The 23,880-nt window shown below is 46.4% G+C and overlaps 1 protein-coding gene across 8 annotated transcripts in view; it reads right to left on the reverse strand.

Annotated features, from left to right (window-relative positions):
• Positions 1-23,654, reverse strand: part of Pfas (phosphoribosylformylglycinamidine synthase) — a 679,058-nt gene extending 655,404 nt beyond the window's left edge. For 6 of the 8 annotated variants that reach the window (XM_067765957.1, XM_067765960.1, XM_067765956.1 and 3 more), the window contains exon 1: positions 23,447-23,653. The gene's annotated coding sequence lies outside the window, so the exon portion shown is untranslated. Of the gene's footprint in view, positions 1-23,446 lie in introns of all 8 variants that reach the window. The other 2 variants (XR_010949589.1, XM_067765955.1) reach the window with 2 other exon arrangements.
• Positions 23,655-23,880: the final 226 nt, after the last annotated feature.

Consider the following 23,880-nt stretch of genomic DNA (forward strand, 5'->3'; position numbering starts at 1 on the left):
AAGGTAGACCGCAAATTTTCTGGGTGGTCGGCAGGCATCGGTGCAATTTAGAAACGAAACATCAAAACCAAGGAGAATTAAACAAGGGGTGCCACAGGGTGGTGTCCTATCCCCACTTTTGTTTAATTTCTACATATCTAAGCTACCTTCACCACCGGAAGGAGTCACAATCGTTTCCTACGCTGATGACTGCACAATAATGGGCACAGGCCCAGGCCCAAAGATCGATGAGCTATGCAATAAAATAAACGGCTACCTCCCTGATCTCTCCAGTTTTTTCGCCTCGCGAAACCTGGCATTATCACCGACTAAATCTTCCGCGACCTTATTTAAAACATGGACGTCCCAAATGTCGACCATTTTGAACATCCACGTCGATGGCACTACGCTACCGACTGTCCTACACCCCAAAATCTTGGGTGTGACGTTTGATCAGGATCTAAATTTAGGTGAGCACGCATCCGCAATTGTTCCGAGAATTCAGAGCCGTAACAAAATCCTCAAATCCCTCGCTGGCAGTACCTGGGGAAAAGATAAAGAAACGCTCATGACTACATACAAAGCAATTAGCCAGCCGATTACGTGCTACGCGTCACCCATATGGTAGCCAAGCCTAAAAATTACCCACTGGAAGCTACAGGCCTGCCAAAATACTGCTCTTAGAATTGCCACGGGCTGTCTTCTTATGTCCCCAGAACACCATATGCATAATGAGGCGAGAACACTCCCCATCAGGGAGAGAAATGAGATGCTGACCAAACAGTTCCTGTTGAATACCCAGAAACCTGAGCATCCCAAAAGACATCTGATTGATGAACCAGCACCGCCTAGGGGCTTAAGGAGTCATCTCCGTAAGCATTTTCAGGAAATACGGCACCTGAGAACCCAGCCGTATGAAGAGAAAAACCACAAGCAGGTCCTTGGTGAACTCCATAAACAGGCGTCGGACTTTTATGCCGGGAATTGCCCGGTGAATCCAGTACTTAAAGAAAAGTATCCAAAACACGCGGAGGAGGAACGCATACTCCCCAGGGAAACGCGTGTCACTCTTGCTCAACTTCGTTCTGGATACTGTAACAGGTTAAACTCTTACCTATCCAGAATCAACCCCGATATACAAAATGCATGCCCGCTTGCAATGTGTCCCCACATGACACCAACCATCTCTTTAATTGTAATGTGGAACCAACGCCTCTAACACCCCTTTCCTTATGGTCCACCCCTGTTGAAACGGCAAGTTTCCTTGGACTCCCGTTAGAGGATATTAATGACAATTTGTGATCGGTCGCGGCTGTTAGGTGGGGCGAAGCATTGCTACAACAACAACAACAGCCAAAAACGACAAAAACGCATTAAGCGATGCGTCGGACCCGGGGAGCGAGAATAGTGCTGATTCAATGAACGCCGTGTTGGAAAAGCATACAACTGAAAACGGAGTAGAAGAGTGGAGAAGGGTACTGGGCAGAGGAAGTAAGAAAGCCCTGTCCCATTAGCGATCAGCACTAAGAATTGTCCAACGCCAGGGAGCAATGGTCGACCCAATAGAAGCAGAGATCGAGCGCTTGGAATGGACTCATGAGGCGGTAGAAGTATGTCGAAGGTGGTTCAAAAGGTTTGCTGTGAGAAACTCTCGGCACTGCAACCGGTACGAGTAGGAAGAAGTGTCGAATGGCAGAATGAAGAGGCAACGTTCGGCGGAAGGCGAAAAGTCCGCTTTTAAGAGTCTGAAAGTTCCAGAGCCCCGAGGCAGGGCAGCCGCATTGACAAGATAAGTAGGCCTAAAGCTGGAGGACAGATGGCCCCAATACCGAGATAGCAACTACCTCGAAAGCTGCAAGGCAGAGGAAGGACATCAAAAGTGGCGAAGTGCCAACTAGGGAAGGAAGAGATAAGCCAAAGGGAGAAAAAGCTAAGACTCCGGCTTTTCCCAAGAAGATGAATGAGATGGCAAGGTAGTCACTGACTTTGGCACTGGTTGATCGTAGGAATCCTTTCGGACAGGTGACTACTGAAAGGGGGAGATCTGTAGAAAGGGAGCTTATTTACTTAGTGCTTAAGATGATACGGGAACAAGCACGTAAGGCCCTGGTGCGAAGATGATAGCGTCCGCGAGCTTGCTGTGGCTAGAGGAAGTGGTTCCAAACCTCCAAAGCCAAGGCAAGAACGCGAAGTTCGAGGTGGTGGATAAAGCGCAAGTCCCCACGGTACCAAAAATTAAAGTATGGATACCATGCGTGATGAAGTCGAAGGATACACTGCGACTTCTGTAGAATCAGAATCCGAATATACCGACACAGGATTGGACATTGGGACCTATACATTGATTTCCATTGTGCTGCAATATCACCAGGCTCAGCGCTATGATTCGAGCTCACCTGATATATGTTTAAAAATTAATTAAAAGATTCTGTAAAGTCCTTATCTAACCCAAAAAAAAAAAAAAAAAACAGTGATAACACAGGCCGACAGCATCTCAGACACAGAAACCGGACTATATATTTTCGAAGGATTTTGATGCTATGAATCGAAATCTGGCTTCAAAATTTCTCTGTCAGCTCTGGTTTTCGAGATATCCTAACCTAGAAGTGTTGTAACGCCAGCCTGGCCCTATTTGTTCTGAATCCGGCCCCTTGAATCATTACCTGTGTGTGTGTGTGTGTGTGGGCAAGTACTTTTGTGAATACAATGTTGTATGTTAGAAATGGAATAGTAGTTTAAACTGCACTAACTATGCGGGACTATAAGGCAGTTCACTATGCGTATGTATGCGTGTCGGTTCCTAACCAAAAGTAGGAGAAATTCAGCGCTTAGATACAATAAGATACATATACACATGAAACTAGTCAGTTAGACCAAGAACAGGAACCGTAGGATATAAAAGGGTCATAACGGCGGTAAACTTCGCATTACGTGGCGTTGCTTTTGCAAAGTGCAATCGGCAGCCAACCAAATTGGCATTAAAAATATAAAATAAAATAAAATAAAAAAAATAAAATTTTTCTATTTTTGGTGAAGTGTGCTCAAGTATATTTTCAAGCGAAAGTATAAGTCGCGAGTAGGTGTAATAGTGGAGTGAGTGCTAAAATTAATAAATCATTCTGAAAACATTGATTGGACGAAGTAGGTGCGGGCAAACTTAGAACCCGATGCAGGATCGAAACCCCTGGTTCGATCGAGTAAGGACACCTGAAGGTAAGTCGAGAACCTGCTTTAAGAAAACGCTTAGCATCGCTCAAAGCGTTTCGGTCGGCTGTGTGCTGCCCATTTCATCGACGGCAGAAAGAAATTCACTTTCACTATCAGTTTCACAAAAGAAATTGAGAAAAGAAAATAAAAATAAAATGTCTTCTTTGAGGTGATATGAAAAAATATCATTTTTTCTTTTTGCTTCGGGAAATCGGCTGCCACTTAGCAGTGACGATTCTTAGTTGAAGACAGCCTACTAACTTTAGTTTCCTCCACCACAGGCTACCAACAGTAAGGCAAACCGCCACCAAGCACCCTGATCTTCGTGCATACACACAATCACACTCGCACACTAATATTTTATATGCCCGCAATCACCCGCCAATCACACGCCACATCAACAGCAAGAAAAGTATCTGCGAGATTGTAAGCGGTGACAGGTGAAGGATATCAACAACCACCACAGGTTATTATATGTTAACACAGCTGATCAAGTAAGTGGAAAGCTAAAGAAAATCATTGACCGCCGCAAGAACTCCAGCGACCACCTAACAATACCCCGTGGAAAACCAGAGAGCGTGAGAGCCGTGGAACCAGTAGACGAAGAGCGAGTGCGCCCGCTCCATGCGGAGAAAATACCAACGAGAAGGCACCAGCGCAGCAGCCAGCAAGAAGATCAGATTCGAGTTCTCTCTACATGAATAGATTTTTGATTTGCTTTGTTTTTAAGGTTCTTGTAAATGTATGCTCTCAAGCTCTGTAGGACACGTAACTAGATAGGTATGCTTTGCTTTGTTTCTTGTTTCTTTTGCGTTTCGTTTCCTTAGCTATCATTAGGCCAGCACGACATTCTAAACAAAAATTTTTGCATTATTGCAAACAAGAAAACTTCAAGAAGAAAATTTATTTCGTAGTGATCAAAATTCGAAATTAAAGGATTTTGAATGGATATTTCGAAGTTTGATTTTGTTTGAGCAAATTTCTATGTGAGAAAGAAAAAAAGGAAAAAGGCCCAAACGCGAGAAAGAAACTCTTGTTGTTGTTGTTGTTGTTGTAGCGATAAGGTTGCTCCCCGAAGGTTTTGGGGAGTGTTATCGATGTGATGGTCCTTTGCCGGATACAGATCCGGTACGCTCCGGTACCACAGCATCATTAAGGTGCTAGCCCGACCATCTCGGGAACGATTTATGTGGCCACATTAAACCTTCAGGCCATCCCCTCCCACCCCACCCCCAAGTTCCATGAGGAGCTTGGGGTCGCCAGAGCCTCGTCTGTTAGTGAAACAGGATTCGCCGCGGATAGGTGAGGTTGACAATTGGGTTTGGAGAAGCTATATATTGCGCTGGCAACCTGAAGGGTTGCGCTACACACCCCTTGAATTTGGTATTTTAGTCGCCTCTTACGACAGGCATACCTACCGCGGGTATATTCTGACCCCCTTACCCGCTGGGGGCTGAAATTCTTCTTGATGTATTATTGTATGTCAAGTTTAATAAATAACGATCAAGGTAACGGAGGGCAAAGGAAAACAAAAAGAAAGAAAAAAAAATAGAAATATAGATTTTCCGGTTTTGTTTTTGCACGTAACACTAGTTATCCATTATCGGAATAACCCAAGGATTAGTTTCAAAACAAAGAAAAAAAAATATTATTCGGGTTCAAGTTTTTTCTAGTTCAATTGACTGTCATTTACACTTTTCTTGTTCTTCCCTTTTGGTTTTGTTCTTTTTTTCTCACATTGCTTCCTACAGTTTCCCGCTCGCTTCCGAAATTATCCAATTTGCTGATGTGATTTAATGTAATTTTATTTTGATCCCGCCATGGATTTGCTAGTAACTATTATTTATTCAAAATTTCACATTTGAACGCAGCAAATCTCGCAAGTTCTTTTTATGCTTTTTTTTTATAAATTTTGCTCAATTCAACGCAATAAATAAGTAACTAACGCATGGTTGGCCCGCTCGCTGCTCCCAAACACGAGCGAGTGACCAGGCACTAGAAAAAGAAAATCTAAGAGACGACTGAGCAACCATCTACAAACATATGTATGTATGTATGTAACCACGTATGTTTATCTCTCCCACTCTTTAGCAGAATCCGCGCTCTGGTACCATAACGCTGGAAAACTGAGGTGAGTGAGATCATATATACATATACACATATATATTCCAATTGTTTACGATGAAGTTTTGCTTCTTTTATATCATATTGTAACGAATTCACTTGCAAATCCTTTTATTTGTAACCCTCTGCTATGTTCGTATCGCTAAACTGTTGAATAAATAACTCCAATATTGAATAATTGAAAAATGGCCTTTATTAAAGTGCTTCACAATAACACTTATACTTTGCAACGAATAGCTAGCTTAATAACCATACTGATTGATAGCTCCAATGAAACTCTACTATTCAAAATAATACTGCTATAGCTCGCTAGATAGCGCTTAATCGAAACTGCTTGACAGTTCAAATCAAACTGAATTACTTCTTACTCGCCTGCCCCGCTTTTATAGTTTACGCTGCATACTTCTAGGCTCTTCGATTTCTAGACTTACTAGTTAGTTTCGGCTACAAAATCGCCAGCCACAACTACGTGCACAAATTATTGCTCTCTCTTGTGACAACTCAGATAAGATACATGCATGTGTTTGTGCATTGCCGCTCCGCTGCTCGTATACGTACATATGTGTAGACGCAATTATTTATTCGTTTATGTAGATACATAATGATTGAATTATTTATGTAAATGTTTGTAGTTTACAGTCTCTCGCGCATACATAGGCGTATAAATAAAGGCATCTGTGTGTGACATCTTTCGGCTGCCTTATATATGTGTATACATGATTTGATTATTGACGTAAATACTGCTTATCGTGGCCTTAGCATCGCCTTAGTGATGGTATAACTTAGCGATGCTAATATCCGTGACACTGCCCTCCACCTAAGTCTGATCGTCCCGATCAGACAAATCTCTCGATCTAAACGCTGCTAGCATTGCCAAATGTACCACTCTTCTATTTCGTGATTTCCCAATTGCTTGTATACGATAGATGACATCACTGATCGTCTTCACAACTCTGTACGGGCCTTCCCAACTGCACCGATATTTGGATGGAACACCTTTCCGCCGGTGAGGGTTGTATAGCAGTACCAAATCTCCCTCCCGGAAACCTTCCGAATTATTTTCCTTGTCGTACCTGTGTTCCATCTTACTACTCATTATTCTGGATCGTTCCCTCGCACTCTGTTGCTTGGCCAATGAAGAACTACTTTGCAGAGCTTGTTCTTAACGGATTGGCTTCACATACTCAGTATCGTTCCAAGGTTTCTCAACAGAAGTGTGCGCTGGCTTGAAACCATCCTTGCATTCTTTCTGGAAAATTCTTTTAGTCATGTTAGTGCGTCCATTAGGTTTTGTCGATGCCGGTCTTTTTCTCGCAGGTACTTTTAATTTCGGTTTATTTGGCCCATTCGATCCATCAACCTTTGCTCGATCTACTTTCCTTGACTTTCGTGGTCTCTGTCGAATCTCCTCCACCAGCACTCGCTTACTGCTGAACCCTTTTTCCAAACTGAAGTTAAGTGGCACATCTTGGTTCTCATAATGCATCACCCTTCTCTGCATATCGATCTTGATGTCATGGTCAACCAAGAAATCCACTCCCAATATAACTTCATCAACAATCTCCGCCACAACGAATTTGTGTAAAACCATGACCTTCCCAATTAAGACTTCACAGATCACTTCTCCCCGGACTTGGTTATACTCGCCAGTGACCGTACGCAACCTCGCTCCAGGTAATGACTTTACTCTCTTGTAGACCAAATCAGATCGAATCAAGGAATGAGATGCGCCCGTATCTACAGTCAGTACATGTTCTTTACCATCCACATTCCCTCTGACGGTAAGGCTGCTCGATTTTCTACCAATTTTCAACACGGATATCACCGGGCATTCAATAGCTGGATCTAGCTCTCGATCTCTACCTCTTACTCGCTCTTGCTCATCTCCTCCAGCTTTGTGTTTACGGCCACCCACATTGTTGGAACTATTAGGACCAAGATCGCAATGACGTGCAATGTGACCGGACTTCCTGCATTTGAAGCATTTAATAACTCCGGCATTTTTCTGTTGTGATCCCTTCAGTGCTTCCAAAATTGTGTCTACCCAATCTGGTCTGTCCACTTCCACACGATGAGCTTTGTATGCTGGTTTACTCAATAGTGAGGCCGTTTCCTGAGTCAATGCATGTGATACCGTTTCAGCAAATGTCAGTTTTGGGTTTGCGTATGTAGCTCGCTTCGTTTCCACGTCTCGTATGCCATTTATAAAACTCTGGATTTTTACCCTCTCGGTGTATTCCACGGGTGTGTCCGCATTTGCGAGATGAGCCAACCTTTCAACATCTGAAGCAAACTCCTGCAATGTCTCATTTGCTTTTTGGTAGCGGTTTTGCAACTCAATTTGGAATATCTGCTTTCTATGCTCGCTTCCATAACGTCGTTCTACAGCAGCTATCAATGCTTCATAATTGTTCCGCTCTCCTTCGGGAATCGTCTGTAGGATTTCCGCTGCTGGCCCCTTCAATGCCACGAACAGTGCAGCAACTTTATCTTCCGCATTCCAGTTGTTCACTGCTGCGGTCTTCTCAAACTGTAGCTTGAAGACCTGGAAAGGAACAGAGCCGTCAAAAGATGGAGTTTTTACCTTCGTATTACTCGCTGAAGCAGCCGGCCGATTAAGTTGCAACTGCTCCATACGACCTTTTAATTCATCTACTTCTGCCTGAAATTGAGCCATTTTTGCATCCTGCGCTTCCAGTTTTGATGATACCTGTTCCAAAATTTCTGCCGATATTTCAGATATATGTGCCTCTTGCGCTTCCAATTGAGATGCCATATATGTCTTTTGATCTTCCAATTGAGATGACACTTGCGACGTCATTTCTGAAATACGTGCCTCCTGTGATTCCAGTTGGGATGCCATATATGTCTTCTGCTCTTCCAGTTGGGATGCCATATATGTCTTCTGTTCTTCGAGCTGTGTTTCCACCTTGGATGTAATCTGTGTCGACATTTCTGATATACGCGTTTCTTGTGCTTCAATCTTCGATGTTATGCGTGTGTCCTGCGATTCCAATTGTGATGCCATATTTGTGGATATTTGTGATGACATTTCTGTTATACGTGCCTCTTGCGCTTCCAGTTGGGATGCCAATTGCGACGACATTGATGCTACTGTCGATGTTTGTGCAGATATTGCAGCCAATATCATGTTCAAGTCTGTGCTGGTAACTGTCTGCGATGTTTCGTTTTTCTCTTCAATTTTTGTTGTCTCCTCGCCATCAAGATGAAAGACATACTCTTCCACGTTAATTCCCTCTAATTCCATTGCCTCTCGTAGTCGTGCCTGAAGTTCGAGTTTATTGCCGGTTGTATTCAATCCACGGCTGTCCAACTCCTTCTTCAGTTGCTGGATCTTCAATTCACTGAACTTTGCCATGTCCTTGTTGTCCTCTGGAATTTATTCAACAATCCCACTTCTGACACCAATTGTAACGAATTCACTTGCAAATCCTTTTATTTGTAACCCTCTGCTAAGTTCGTATCGCTAAACTGTTGAATAAATAACTCCAATATTGAATAATTGAAAAATGGCCTTTATTAAAGTGCTTCACAATAACACTTATACTTTGCAACGAATAGCTAGCTTAATAACCAAACTGATTGATAGCTCCAATGAAACTCTACTATTCAAAATAATACTGCTATAGCTCGCTAGATAGCGCTTAATTGAAACTGATTGACAGTTCAAATCAAACTGAATTACTTCTTACTCGCCTGCCCCGCTTTTATAGTTTACGTTGCATACTTCTGGGCTCTTCGATTTCCAGAACTTACTAGTTAGTTTCGGCTACAAAATCGCCAGCCACAACTACGTGCACAAATTATTGCTCTCTCTTGTGACAACTCAGATAAGATACATGCATGTGTTTGTGCATTGCCGCTCCGCTGCTCGTATACGTACATATGTGTAGACGCAATTATTTATTCGTTTATGTAGATACATAATGATTGAATTATTTATGTAAATGTTTGTAGTTTACAGTCTCTCGCGCATACATAGGCGTATAAATAAATGCATCTGTGTGTGACATCTTTCGGCTGCCTTATATATGTGTATACATGATTTGATTATTGACGTAAATACTGCTTATCGTGGCCTTAGCATCGCCTTAGTGATGGTATAACTTAGCGATGCTAATATCCGTGACAATATGTATGTGCTATATTTACATAAATATGTACATGGATAACATATAAGCAAATACATACCCCAAATCTATCTTTTGTTTTAAATATCTTTGAATATTTCTGCAGCAACCGGAAGTTGCGTTGGATTAACTTTCTCGTGTATTTCCTTTTTGAGTATTTTTACACGGATACGCGTGACATTAGTTCGTAGACAGCTAAGCTTTTAGGTGCACTTTAGGTTACAAAAAAAAAAAAAAAATCAACTAATTATAATTTATATTTTTGAATAAACTTGATATTTCTTGAATTTCCATATACATATATCTCATAGTGTTAGTTATACTAAAACTTATTATTTGCCTTGTTTTGGTAACATTTTCTTTTTATTCAATGAATTACATGATCCTTAGATAGATAGATAGATAGTTATTTGAGGATCGCACTGCGACCATTGGTCTATTGTGCCCTCATCTGCTTCACAACACCTCATCCAAGCCGACATCTCTGATGAACCCTAGCAGTTCACCTGGCTTGAGGGATTTGATGTGAGTATGCTCTGGCCATGGTGAGCCCATAAACTTAGCTCTACGTCTTGAGATTGCATCGCACTCCAGGAGGACATGGTCCGCCGTCTCCGCTGATCTGTCACAAAATCGGCATGTGTTGTTTGATATTATACCCAGCTTTTGCATGTGGCTGTTCAGTCTGCAGTGTCCTGTAAGAATTGCTGTTAGAGTTCTTAGGTTATTTTTCGAGAGGCCTATAAATGCCCTGTATCGAGTTGTGCAATAACCCCCTAACAGTAGCTTAGATTGTCTTAGGCCTGGCATATTACGCCAGTGTTCTTCCCTCTTTTCCTTTTCTTCTGCCAATAGATGCCCCCTAATTTCCTGCGGGCCCACTGGCAGGAACGGCTCAGGACCAATAGGTCGTATCGTTGCTGCCTCTCTGGCCAGGCTGTCCGCCTGCTCGTTTCCCTCGACTCCCCTGTGGCCTGGAACCCAGGCCAACAGTAATTCATTGTGTGCTCCTAGTTGGTTCAGCTTTTCCACACACTCAAGGACTAGCGCTGATTTTATTACAAATGCTGATATGGCCTTGAGGGCGGCCTGGCTATCACTGAGTATGGCAATTTTCTCATTGGAGTATTTTCGCTGAAGGTTCAGGTCCGCGCACTGGCTTATGGCAAATACCTCCGCTTGAAAAATGCTCGGGTATGCTCCCAGGGGTATTGATATTTTGGCTCTGGGTCCAAAGACTCCAGATCCAATCCCCTCTGGGGTCTTCGAGCCATCGGTATACCATACTATACTGTTTAGCTGCTGAATGCTCTCAATTCTGCTTTCTTCCCACGTACCCTTGTCTCCCAGTTCTACTTTATATCTTTTCTCATATACTATGTGCCTGAGGATATCATCCCTCGGGAGTTGAGAGATTGGGATCTTCTCTCTCAATTCCTCTATGTTCCGGGACGATATGACTTTACCTTTGCCCGAGCCCTCCTTAACGATATTAAGGAGGGCTCGCTTGGCTGATTGCTCTATCGATATATGCAGCGGGGTCAGATCGAGGATAGCCTCCAGCGCTGTTGTGGGGCATGTGCGCATAGCTCCCGTGATGCACAAACATGCCAGTCGCTGAAGTTTTGACAGTGCTTGCCTCGTCGTCGCCCGAGTTGTTCTCGATGCCCAGGCTATTGAGCCATATGTTATCATAGGTTTTACTATCATGGTATACATCCATCTTAGCACGTGTGGGCTACAGCCCCATGATTTGCCTGCTAGACGTTTGCATACCATGATGGACCTCGTGGCCCTAGTCTTCATGGAGTCGAAGTGTTGTCTCCATAAGAGCTTGGTGTCAAAAATGATCCCCAAGTATTTCACTGCGGTTCCATATTCTAGTTCCACGCCATCTATGGTTATTGCTCTCAGGGCTGGTAGGACCCTTCTTCTGGTGAAGGGGATGATGGTTGTCTTTGATGGGTTGATGTTAAGACCCACATTGGCGCACCACTCCCTTGTAATGTTCAATGCTCTTTGTATTATGTCACAGAGCGTACTCTCGAATTTACCCCTCGCAATTATGACGATGTCGTCAGCATATCCTTGGCATCTTATGCCACTGTCTGATAGCCTTTGCAGGAGTTCATCCACTACTAGGCTCCACAAAAGGGGTGACAGGACACCTCCCTGGGGGCACCCTCTCGTGGTAATAACCTTAACTGCGCTGCTGCCTACTTGAGCTTCAGCGATTCTTGTACGGAGTAGACTGTCAATCCATCTCTGGATAGGCAACTGAACTCCTCTTCTCTGCAGTGCTATGTTTACGCTTTCGTGAGATGTGTTGTCAAAGGCACCCTCAATATCAAGGAAAGCGCAAAGCACTGTTTCCCCTGTTTCGAACGCCCTCTGTATTTCAGACGTTAACTGGTACAGAGCTGTGTCCGTGGACCTACCCGCTCTGTAGGCATGCTGGCTATAATGTAAGGGCCAGCTCTTGAGGACGTTCGACCTGATTTCTTGGTCTATTATCTTTTCCATTGCCTTCAAGACAAAGGAGGTTAGACTTATTGGTCTGAAGGACTTTGCTTGTGAATAGTCCTTTTTACCTACTTTTGGTATAAATACCACTCTTGCTCTTCTCCACATCATGGGTATATATCCCAGTGCCAGGCTATCTCTCATGATTCTGGCGAGATGTGGGATGATCTGTGTCCCTTGCTGCATTAGCGCCGGGTAGATGCCATCCACCCCCGGAGATTTGTATTTCTCAAAAGATTCCACTGCCCATCTGACTCTGGTCTCACAAAAGAGGGAGTTGGCTAGTTGCCAGTCTGCTGGGGTTGGTTTAACTCTGGGGAACACAGGCTCCGGTACTTGCGGGGAGGCCTCAGGAAAATGCGCTTGCAGCAAGGCCTTAGCTCGCTCTTCCACCGTTTCGGTATAGGTACCGTCTGGGAGCCTAATTGCTAGGTCTGTCTGTCTCTGCTCTTTGGCTAGGGCCTTGTGTAGCCTTGCCGCTGCAGGCGTGCTGGAAATTCCCTCACAGAAATTCCTAAAACTTTCCATTTTTGCTTTCCTTATCTCCTTATTGTACTTAGTTAGATTTTGGGTGTATTCCTCCCAGTTGCCGGTTCTCCTTGCCTCGTTAAAGAGTTTCCTGACTTTTCTCCTAAGCAGCGTCAGGTCATAAGACCACCAGGGGGTCGCCTTTTTACCCTTAATCAAGGAGACACGGCAACTGGAGTTATAGGCATCTATCATTATTTGATTTGCCCTTTCCACCCTGCTCTCCAACTGGGTATAATTGGTACTTCTGCCTTTACTCTTAAGGCTATCTATGTTAGCTTCTATAATACTTTTGTAGCTGTCCCAGTCTGTTTTCCTGGGATTTCTTCTGGGGTTGCTTTGCCCCGATACGGCGCCCAGCTCAAACCTTATGATTCTGTGGTCCGAAAGGGAGGGTTCTTCTGAGACCCTCCATTTCGAGATCATATTCTCAGTTAGGTTGTTGCCGAGCGTTATATCAAGGACTTCTGCCCTAGCTCTCGTAACAAACGTCGGTTTACTCCCGACGTTGTATATACTTAAATCATTGCTGGCTATATATTCTAGCAAACACTCACCCCTTTGGTTGGTATCACTGCTGCCCCATTCCGTATTGTGGGAGTTTGCATCGCTTCCTATAATAAGAGGAAGTTTCGCTCTTCTGCAGTGAGCCACCAGCTTCTGTACGTTATCTGGGGGGACCATGTTGTCGTCCCCCGGGAAGTAGGCTGCGGCTAGCACAATGCTGGAGTCCTCCCCGTTGACTTTCGCATTTATTTGTACCGCCACAAGATCTCGACTTAAAAACTCTGTAATGCAAAAATAGTTAATATCTGCTTTAAGCATTACACATGCTCTAGGTCTCTGCTGGGAGAGATCCCAAATTACTCTACTGTTACTTACATTAAGGCCCCTCCCCTGTCCCTTGTATGCCCAAGGTTCCTGTATGAGGGCTATGCCCAGATCATCCGAGGCAAACCTCCTCGCCAGTACAGCCGAAGCTGCAATGGCGTGGTGGAGGTTGATCTGGGCTATCTGCATGCTTATGCCGGTCATTTTGGCCCGGCCGGCCTCATCGGGTCGTCGTAATCCGACAGCCCGCTTTCGCTATCATCCCGCTTGTCCAGTGCCAGCTCTTGGAGGTCCAAGCCCTCAATGAGCTCCTGTGTGGTGGGTATTTGTTGGTCCGCTTGTTCCGCGACCTCTTCGCTATTACTCTCTGCGGTAGAAGAGTTTGTAGTCTCACGAGCCTTGATGGTGTCGGTGCTCGCGTCCGACATGTCTTCGTCCGACTTCTTATCTATGTCGGCGTCCTCTACCGCCTTGTCTTCCTGCCGCTCACTATTCCCTGGTAGCTTCTGCCTCCAGGGTCTTACATGGATCAAGCCGTACCTGTAATGCAGCTTGAATCCATTCCTACGTGTGAGCTGGTAGGATTCTTCATCTATGCCTACGTCGAGACGTAGGCCCGTTTCTTCCGCGCTGCTGTTAATAACGCGCCACCTCTGCGTCTTAAGGCCCTCGTTCTGATTAGCGAGGAGCCGTATCGCAAATTCTCTGGGGCGGTCCGCACTTCTGGGGAGGAACATTGTCACGTTATGCGTGGGCGGTATGTCATCCCCGCGCCTTGTGCATAATTGTGCCCCCGTCCATCCCTCAAGTGTTGGCACTACTTCCTCGAGCCATCTTGCGGTTTTCTCGTCCTCGCAATCAACAAGGAGGAGCCCTGCTCGGAAGTACACCCCGCAAAATACTAGAGCATGCCCACACCCCCTGAACACTCCATCCATAATTAGCTCCTGGAGATTTGTCAGGTCCTCTTGACTTAGGGCATCCGCCGGGTAGTTCCTGGGCAGCACAGCCACTCGGGTACCCCTGAGGGCGTCCGAGTAGCTCTGCTGTCTTGGCGCTGCTTCAGCGGGTCCCCCAGTCGACCTGGTCAAATCCTCCCGGCGCCTGGCTGTCGTGTTTTGCGGAGCATGGGCCCGTTGCCTCTTGGAACTGGGAGTCTCCTCCGGTGTGATCTGCCCGATCCTACGCTTTCCAGCGGGAGCGGGTGTATGCTGGCCAGCTGCCGCTGGCTGTTCTTTACCTCCGACTTTGTTTCTCCGTTCGGCGGTCGCTGTACTGTGCTCGTGGGCTGGTTTATGCCTGTGCTTGTCTGCCCTGGCTCTTGCGTCCCTGGGCGACAGGCCCTCCTCAAGGTATCGGAGATACCATTTTGTCCCAGACCCACTTAGTCCCAGGCGCCATTTATCTGTTAGCGATCCTGGTCTGCCCGGTGGTGGTAGTGCAGGTTGCCTGCCCCTGTTATGCCTTCTGTTAGGCCGCTTCCACTCTTCCCGGTTCCGCTTGAGGTCGCTCCTTTTCTGGGACCTATCGCAGCTGCCTTGTGAGCTGCTTCCAGAATCCTGCTTCGACGGTGAGCACCCATGTTTACTTGGCTCCCTAGAGGGCCTGCCATGGTTATCTTTGCTACTTTCCCTCATTTGTGTGGAAGTACCGTCGGAGCTACACTTAGTTGTGGCATCTCTTTCCTCGGGGGGCCCGCGCTGCTCTATGGTGGTACTGGGCCCTCCATGGTTCGCGGGTTTGTTTTTAGACGCCTGCTCCTCCTGCTCCCCTTTTTTGATATGCCCGCGCTGCTCACCAGTGGCCGAGATGCCTCTGGGGATCGCGGGTTTCGTCGTCTTTTGCTTGCTATGCTCTTGTGGCCCGCTTTGATTACCTTGGGTTTCTGTAATGCCCTTGGGGTTTGCGGGTTTAAGAGCCGGTTCTCTGCGCACTCCAGCGCTGGTGGAGGGAGATTCCTCGTCCCTCATATGCTCTATAAAGAGCATTGCCTCCTCTCTCGAGAGGCTCTCCAGGAATTTCCTGGAGTACCTGCGTGGCCTGCTACTGCCTTGCCCGCTGCTCTTCTTGGAGCCCGTCTTCTTTGTTGCGTTACTGTTGTTGTTTGTTTTTTTGTTGTTGTTTTTATTTGCTTTGTTTTCCATTCTTTGTCGTACGACAACATGCTTGACGCGGCAAGCGTTGTTGTCAAATTATTTACATGGGGAACTGGGTTGGTCCGCCGCGGCAGAGCCCCTTGACGCGGTAAGGCCATGATTACTCCCCAAGGTGGCCCGGTGTTGGAGAGGCGCCGTTATAATACAGCCGGTGTTGTGAACCTCCTGGCTGCAAACCAGTCCAATGGGCACGGTGACGCATGACACCCTGGATTAGGAGGTGACAGTTCCTGGTTACCGATAGCATTCGACCACATTTGTCAGGTGAGCGCGGTTGCGCCGCTCCCATCTGACCAATTAGTATCAAATGCGATCGGCATAAGCCCCTGCACCGCTACAAGGTGACTGTCTTCCTTAGGATATTGAACTATAATGTAGTTATGATAGGGTAAATAGAAGAGGAGTATAATAAAAATTAATGTTGGTACCTTGAAATATACTTCAGTCTTTTGCCTTTAAAGATTGGGTGATGGAGTGCTAAGCATATATCTTTGGTGTGGGTGTTACGCTAGGGTAGGAAAGGGGACGTGGGAGTAAGGAAGACATGACTAGACCACACTTGCATTAGAGACGGACTATTCAGTATTCGGATAAGGTGGCTTTGCGCACTGGAGTAAAGGCAACGCCCAAGGCTGCGCAAGAAACGACGCAGGAGGGGAGGGCCGACTCCAACGGACAGGACAGGACTTTTCTTCATCTTCTCTGCACCCAATTCCTATTTTCTCTCCCTTCCCTCTCACTTTCTGTTCCGGTATCCTTCACCTCACCCCATCCTTACCCAATCCTATTTGGTTTCCTCCCTAACGAAACAAATATAGCCAGGCATGATAAATAAAACAATTTTGTTAATGTTGGTGTTATCAAGGAGGGTGGAAAGCCCCCCACCGACTAGCTAGCCAGGGCTCGCCAGCATGCCTGTTCACCACCACGCCTTGTTAGAAACAGGCACCCACATAACAGTGTCTAACCCCTAGAAACCACCGTGTTGGTTAAATTTTGTCGGCCTTTGGCGATACAACTCTGGTTACTCGAAGACATGTGTGAGCGGTTTTTTCCGGCAATTTTTAATTCCCCGGATGAGGGTTACATAGACACAAACACAACGTGTGACCGTTACAATCACCCCACAGAGGTCGAAGAAGCCATGAAAAAAGCCAAACCTTCTAAATTAATAGGTCCAAATGGTGTAGTCGTGCCAATGCTAAAACATTTTGGCGCTAAGGGAGAAAGCTACCTGACGCACGTTTTCAAGCCTGGGAAAACGGCTAACGGAGTTATAACGACCGGTATCACTGCGTTCGCGAGTAGCGAAGACATTGGAAACCTTCCTGCTCCGTCAGTTTAGTGCGAATCTTCGCCCAGCCACTCATCAGCATGGCTTCCGCAAAATACATAGCACTACCAGCACTGTCCAAAGCTTTTGGCACAGTCTATCACCGTACTATACTCCATGATATAGAAGATTCACCCTTTCCCTTTGTATAAAAAGATAAACTGCAAATTATCTGAACCTAGCCTTCCAAATCCACGGTCACTGTTTTGCGACGTGGAATATTGGACGTTCACGTCGATGGTGTTGCGCTACCGATTGTCTTAGGAGTAACATTCGATTACACTCTCACCTTCAAGACGTATGTCATCTAAGTTGTATCTAAAGTACAAATCCGCAACAAAATCCTAAAGTCGCTTGCCAGTAGCACTTGGGGAAAAGGTGAAGAAAGTTTGCAATTTTAAACTACGATGATACAATCTTACCATAACCTTCCTCATATATGGCGAGAATAAATGAATTGCAAGTCATCGAAGGCAGTGCTTGTTTCTTAAAAACATTTTCTTATGGTCCAAAAAGTTACCATGGCCTCATAAAGTCACCGCTTGAATCGCTAAAATATTTTTTACACTAAGAATATCTCGATTACTTTTGCGATTCCTTTTTCAAAATGGTCGACATTTGGGACGTCCATGTTGTAAATAAGGTCGCGGAAGATTTAGTCGGTGATAATGCCAGGTTTCGCGAGGGGAAAAAACTGGAGAGATCAGGGAGGTAGCCGTTTATTCTGTTGCAGAGCTCATCGATTTGTAGGCCTGGGCCTGTGGCCATTATTGTGCAGTCATCGGCATATGAGACGATAGTGACTCCTTCTGGTGGTGAAGGTAGCTTATATATGTAGAAATTAAACAAAAGTGGGGATAGAACACCACCCTGTAGCACTTCCCAAGGCAGTCGGTTCTATGTACCGGAGCGACTCGGAATTTTTCCCGACCAAGGACTGTCATTTCAGTGTGACCCCATATAATTTGTTTCGTCCCTCCCACAAATTGTCATCCTCCCAGCAGCTCCTTGCAGCAGGACTGCTCCATATTCTCTTACTCCGGGAAGACATCGAATCCAATCCGGGTCCGTCTCCTGACCCCGGTCCTGAGAAATGGTTTTGCTGCATCTGCCGGAAAAGAATCTTTTTAGGACGGTCATACTCTGTACAGTGTGTCTCGTGCAAGGGATAGTTGGATCGGACAGGTTGTTCTGGGCTTGATCCCAAAACCCGACGTCCACGTAACTTTTATAAATCTTTTGTGGCTCCTTGCTGTTCACGCCCAAGGGCGTCCCGTAGTCTACGTCTAAGCGCCCCCCACTACCTTCCAGCAGCCCCGCTGCTCAGCAAGCCACAACAAGTACCCGCTGCTGCTCGCGCCCCACGGCGCCAACAACTCAAACAGCTGCTACCACTCATAACTACAATCTTCGTAGTAGAGTCGGAAGCAATGCTGAGCAACAGCCCCTGCCCCCGTCTTCTCCCCCCCTCTTTTCCGGCAGCCATCGTGTAGGTCAGGGAAACAGGCTCTTAGTCCCTACCTCCGTTTGCCAGCACAGAATATATATGTTTGCGACATCCACCCAATGCAGCTCCTGCCTTGGGTGGTGCCACTTCCCTAGGTGTTCTGGTCTCCGCGACGGCAACCCCCCGACGGGTTTCATCGCGCCATGTTGCCAGGTCGCAAACCCAAATCATCCGGGTACCCCAATGCTTGCCCAAGGACGCCCAGTCCTAGGGCCACAACAGCAATTGCGGCCTGGCCTTCCCCAACCCAGGCGTAGTCACCCGTCACTTACCCCCAGAGTGGCGACGTCTCCCCCTATGCATTTCAGAATTCTGCAGTTAAACTGTAATGGACTAACTGGGAAGATTACGGAGATAGTCGATTTCATGAAGCGGCACAACATCCGCATTGCTGCGATTCAAAAGACTAAACTCACAGCAAGATCTGCATTGCAGACCTGCTCTGGGTATAACGTCCACAGGAAAGACCGCGAGAGCGGAAATGGAGGCGGTCTCGCGTTTATCATACACCACTCTGTGCAATATTGTATATTTGATCCTGGCATCGACCGCAGGGACAATGTCTTAGAACGTCAAGGCAGATGCAAACCTAGAAATCATCAACATCTACATCCCTCCTGCCACCTGTTGCCCCAGTGGATACCGCCCTAATATCAGGGCCTTACTCACTGGCAACAATCGCATTATCTTAGGCGATTTCAATGCCCAACATGATCTATGGCATTCAAACTTGCGGGCGGACAGTAGGGGTGAGATGTTGGCGGATCAAATAGAAGAAACGACGTTCTGCACAATAAACGGAGACGCCCCCACACGTATGGTAGGAAGCTGTCACAGCTCGCCAGATATCTCAATCGTGAGCGCAGAACTCGTAAACTGCGTCAACTGGCAGCCGATGGTAACATTGGCATTCGACCACCTGCCCATACTTATTTCGCTTGAGCGTAACGCCGACTTCATCGTCACTGAAAAACGCACTTTCATAAACTTCAAAAAAGGAAAGTGGGAAGAATATAAATCCTTTACAGACAGCCGCCTAGCTGCCCTATCCCGAATGATGCCCGCCAAGGGGAGCGTGCCTTCCGTAAGGTCATTAAATCCGCCTCGGCACATTTCATTCCCGCCGGGAGAATTCCCGAAATCCGGCCCACTTCCCGGCGGAAGCCGCAAACTTAGCGAGAGAACGTGACCTTATAAGACAGCTTGACCCAGGCGACCCCCAAATAAGGGATATAAACCAACGCATCAGATTGCTTGTAGATGAACACAAGCGGGCGAAATGGGAGGAGCACCTAAGAGGTTGTAACCTCTCTACCGGTGTGGGTAAACTTTGGTCCACCGTAAAGTCCCTATCGAATCCGACTAAGCACAAAGACAAAGTTTGCATCCTACGGTCGACAAAGATAGACGGAGAGCCAATAGACGCGCACATAAACACAAATTCAGCGCGCCACCAATCACCATCACCGCTAAAGAGGTTGAGGACGCCATTGGTCGTGCTAAACCATCCAAAGCAGTGGGCCCAGACGGCATAGCCATGCCGATGCTTAAAAACCTAGGGAAAGAGGGGTTCAAATATTTAGCGCATGTCTTCAATCTGTCTCTTTCCACCTTTGTCATACTTGAGAAATGGAAAATGGCCAAGGTGGTCCCGCTACTAAAGCCTGGGAAACCAGCTAACATAGGTGAGTCGTATCGTCCGATATCTCTCCTATCGCGAGTGGCAAAGACGCTTGAAGCCATTTTGCTCCCTTATTTCCAAGCAAATTTGCAGCTAGCCCCTCATCAGCATGGCTTCAGAAAACTCCATAGCACTACCACCGGGCTAAATGCCATTAGCACCCAGATAAATTGCGGTTTAAATCAATACCCCCACCATAGAACAGTACTTGTAGCGCTAGACCTATCAGAAGCTTTTGATACGGTCAACCATGGCTCGTTACTGCAGGACCTGGAAGGGTCCACCCTCCCCCCATGCCTTAAAAGGTAGACCGCAAATTTTCTGGGTGGTCGACAGGCATCGGTGCAATTTAGAAACGAAACATCAAAACCAAGTTGAATTAAAATTACAACCTCTTAGGTGCTCTTCCCATTTCGCCCGCTTGTGTTCGTCCACAAGCAATCTGATGCGTTGGTTTATATCCCTTATTTGGGGGTCGCCTGGATCAAGCTGTCTTATAAGGTCGCGTTCCCTCGCTAAGCTCGCGGCCTCCGCCGGGAAGTCGGGCCGGATTTCGGGAATTCTCCCGGCGGGAATGAAATGTGCCAAGGCGGATTCAATGACCTTACGGAAGGCACGCTCCCCTTGGCGGGCATCAGTCGGGATAGGGAGGGCAGCAAAGCTGCTGTCTGTTGCAGATTTATATTCTCCCCACTTTCCTTTTTTGAAGTTTATGAAAGTGCGTTTTTCGGTGACGATGAAGTCGGCGGTACGCTCGAACGAAATAAGTATGGGCAGGTGGTCGGATGCCAATGTTACCATCGGCTGACAGTTGACGCAGTTTACGAGTTCTGCGCTCACGATTGAGATATCTGGCGAGCTATGACAGCTTCCTACCATACGTGTGGGGGCGTCTCCGTTTATTGTGCAGAACGTCGTTTCTTCTATTTGATCCGCCAACATCTCACCCCTACTGTCCGCCCGCAAGTTTGAATGCCATAGGTCGTGCTGGGAATTGAAATCGCCTAAGATAATGCGATTGTTGCCAGTGAGTAAGGCCTCGATTTTAGGGCGGTATCCACTGGGGCAACAGGTGACAGGAGGGATGTAGATGTTGATGATTTCTAGATTTGCATCGCCTGACCGGACAGATAAGCCTTGACGTTCTAAGACATTGTCCCTGCGCCGATGCCAGGATCAAATATATGATATTGCACAGAGTGGTGTATAATAAACGCGAGGCCGCCTCCATTTCCGCTCTCGCGGTCCTTCCTGTGGACATTATACCCAGAGCAGGTTTGCAATGCAGATCTTGCTGTGAGTTTAGTCTCTTGAATCGCAGCAATGCGGATGTTGTGCCGCTTCATCAAATCGACTATCTCCGTAATCTTCCCAGTTAGTCCATTACAGTTTACTGCAGAATTCTGAAGTGCATGAGGGGTGACGCCGCCACTCTAGGGGTAAGTGACGGGTGACTACGCCTAGGTTGTGGAAGGCCAGGACGCAGTTGCTGTTGTGGCCTTGGGACTGGGCGCCCTTGGGCAAGCATTGGGGTACCCGGATGATTTGGGTTTGCGACCTGGCAACATGGCGCGATGAAACCCGTCGCAGGAGCTGCATTGAGCGGATGTCGCAAACCTATATATTCTGTGCTGGCAGACGGTGCAAACGGAGGTAGGGACTAAGAGTCTGTTTCCCTGACCTGCACGATTGCTGCCAGAAAAGAAGGGGGGAGAAGAAGACGGGGGCAGGGGCTGATGCTCATCATTGCTACCAGCTCTACTACGAAGGTAGTAGTTATGAGTGGTATCAGCTGTTTGAGTTGTTGGCGCCGTGGGGCGCGAGCAGCAGCGGGTACTTGGTGTGGCTTGCTGAGCAGCGAGGTTGCTGGAAGGTAGTGGAGGGGCGCTTAGGCGTAGACTACGGGACGCCCTTGGGCGTGAGCAGCAAGGAGCCACAAAAGATTTATAAAAGTTACGTGGACGTCGGGTTTTGGGATCAAGCCCAGAACAACCTGTCCGATGCAACCATCCCTTGCACGAGACACACTGAACAGAGTATGACCGTCCTAAGAAGATTCTTTTCTGGCAAATGCAGCAAAACCATTTCTCAGGACCGGAGTCAGGAGACGGAACCGGATTGGGTTCGATACCTCCCCGGAGGAAGAGAATATGTAGCAGTCCTGCTGCAAGGAGCTGCTGGGAGGATGACAATTTGTGGGAGGGACGAAACAAATTAAATGGGGTCACACTGAAATGACAGTCCTTGGTCGGGAAAAATCCCGAGTCGCTCCGGTACATAGAACCGACTGCCTTGGGAAGCGTCCTCAAATCCCTCGCTGGCAGTACTTGGGGAAAAGATAAAGAAACGCTCATGACTACATACAAAGCAATTAGCCAGCCGATTACGTGCTACGCGTCACCCATATGGTCGCCAAGCCTAAAAAAAAAACAAGAAAAAAAAGTAAAAAAACAAAAAAAAAGATAATACTCCCCTGATGGGGGAGTTGAATACGCAGAAACCTGAGCATCCCAACAGACATCTGATTGATGAACCAGCACCGCCTAGGGGCTTAAGGAGTCATCTCCGTAAGCATTTTGAGGAAATACGGCACATGAGAACCCAGCCGTATGAAGTGAAAAAACACAAGCAGGTCCTTGGTGAACAGGCGTCGGACCTTTATGCCGGGAATTGCCCGGTGAATCCAGTACTTAACGAAAATTATCCAAAACTTGCGGAAGGGGAACGCATACTCCCCGGGGAAACGCGTGTCACTCTTGCTCAACTTCGTTCTGGATACTGTAACAGGTTAAACTCTTACCTCTCCAGAATCAACCCCGACATATAAAATGTATGCCCCGCTTGCAATGTGTCCCCACATGACAACAACCATCTCTTCAATTGTAATGTGGAACCAACGCCTCTAACACCCCTTTCATTATGCTCCACCCCTGTTGAAACGGCAAGTTTCCTTGGACTCCCGTTAGAGGATATTGATGACAATTTGTGATTGCTACAACAACAAGAACAACCCCTTGTTTAATTCTTCTTGGTTTTGATACCTCACTCGAAAAAAGGCGCAAATTTCGTCGGGTACCATAAACTGCACAGTTACCCCCACCACAGGTTTTGAGGGACCGGGGTCATTTTTCGTTAATATCTTTGAACGACTTTTCCGTTTTCGGATCATTGTTGTCGAATTTAATACGCGTCTTTTGACACCTCTCTCGATATTTTTGGACGCGTAGTAGCAGTATCATGCTGTCGTATATAATTAATTAATTTTCCGCCTTCGGATTATTGTCCTCGAGATTAATACGCGTCTCTTGACACCTCTCTCGATATTTTTGGTAGCGTATTAGCAGTTGACCCCGCAACTAGACTATTACCCCATATTCTACAGTGCATCAATTCTATATGATCGTATCATTTTTAACACATTCATACCTTGTTTTCTGAAGACAAATTTCTTTCAAAAGGTTATCACTCTATGATCGATCTCACGCAATTATAAGATTTTTATCTGCCCCTTTCGTCAATCTGTCCAGTGGCGACTGATTTGGAAAGTTTAGTGATATGAAGTAATATAAATAATCGTGTGAGTATGCTTTTTATTTCGCTTAAGTCCTAGTCATAACAATTGTTTACTAGACGTGCATTTTGACTGATCCTTATCAAATGTAAAGGTACGCGCACATCACGCTGCGCGATACGTAGCAGCAGCGGCGCCTCACAGAGCGACATATTTTGGCAATTTACATTAAGCGGCAATCGAGAGACACATTGCAGCAAAAGTTTGTGTTTGTTTTTGTTTGCAAAATGGACGACACAGTTTTTGCAGTTGTAATTATTTCATTTTTGTGAGAAGAAGAGGAATGGAA

Source organism: Eurosta solidaginis, chromosome 2, assembly GCF_040869045.1.
Source record: "Eurosta solidaginis isolate ZX-2024a chromosome 2, ASM4086904v1, whole genome shotgun sequence".
NCBI classification, from domain to species: domain Eukaryota; kingdom Metazoa; phylum Arthropoda; class Insecta; order Diptera; family Tephritidae; genus Eurosta; species Eurosta solidaginis.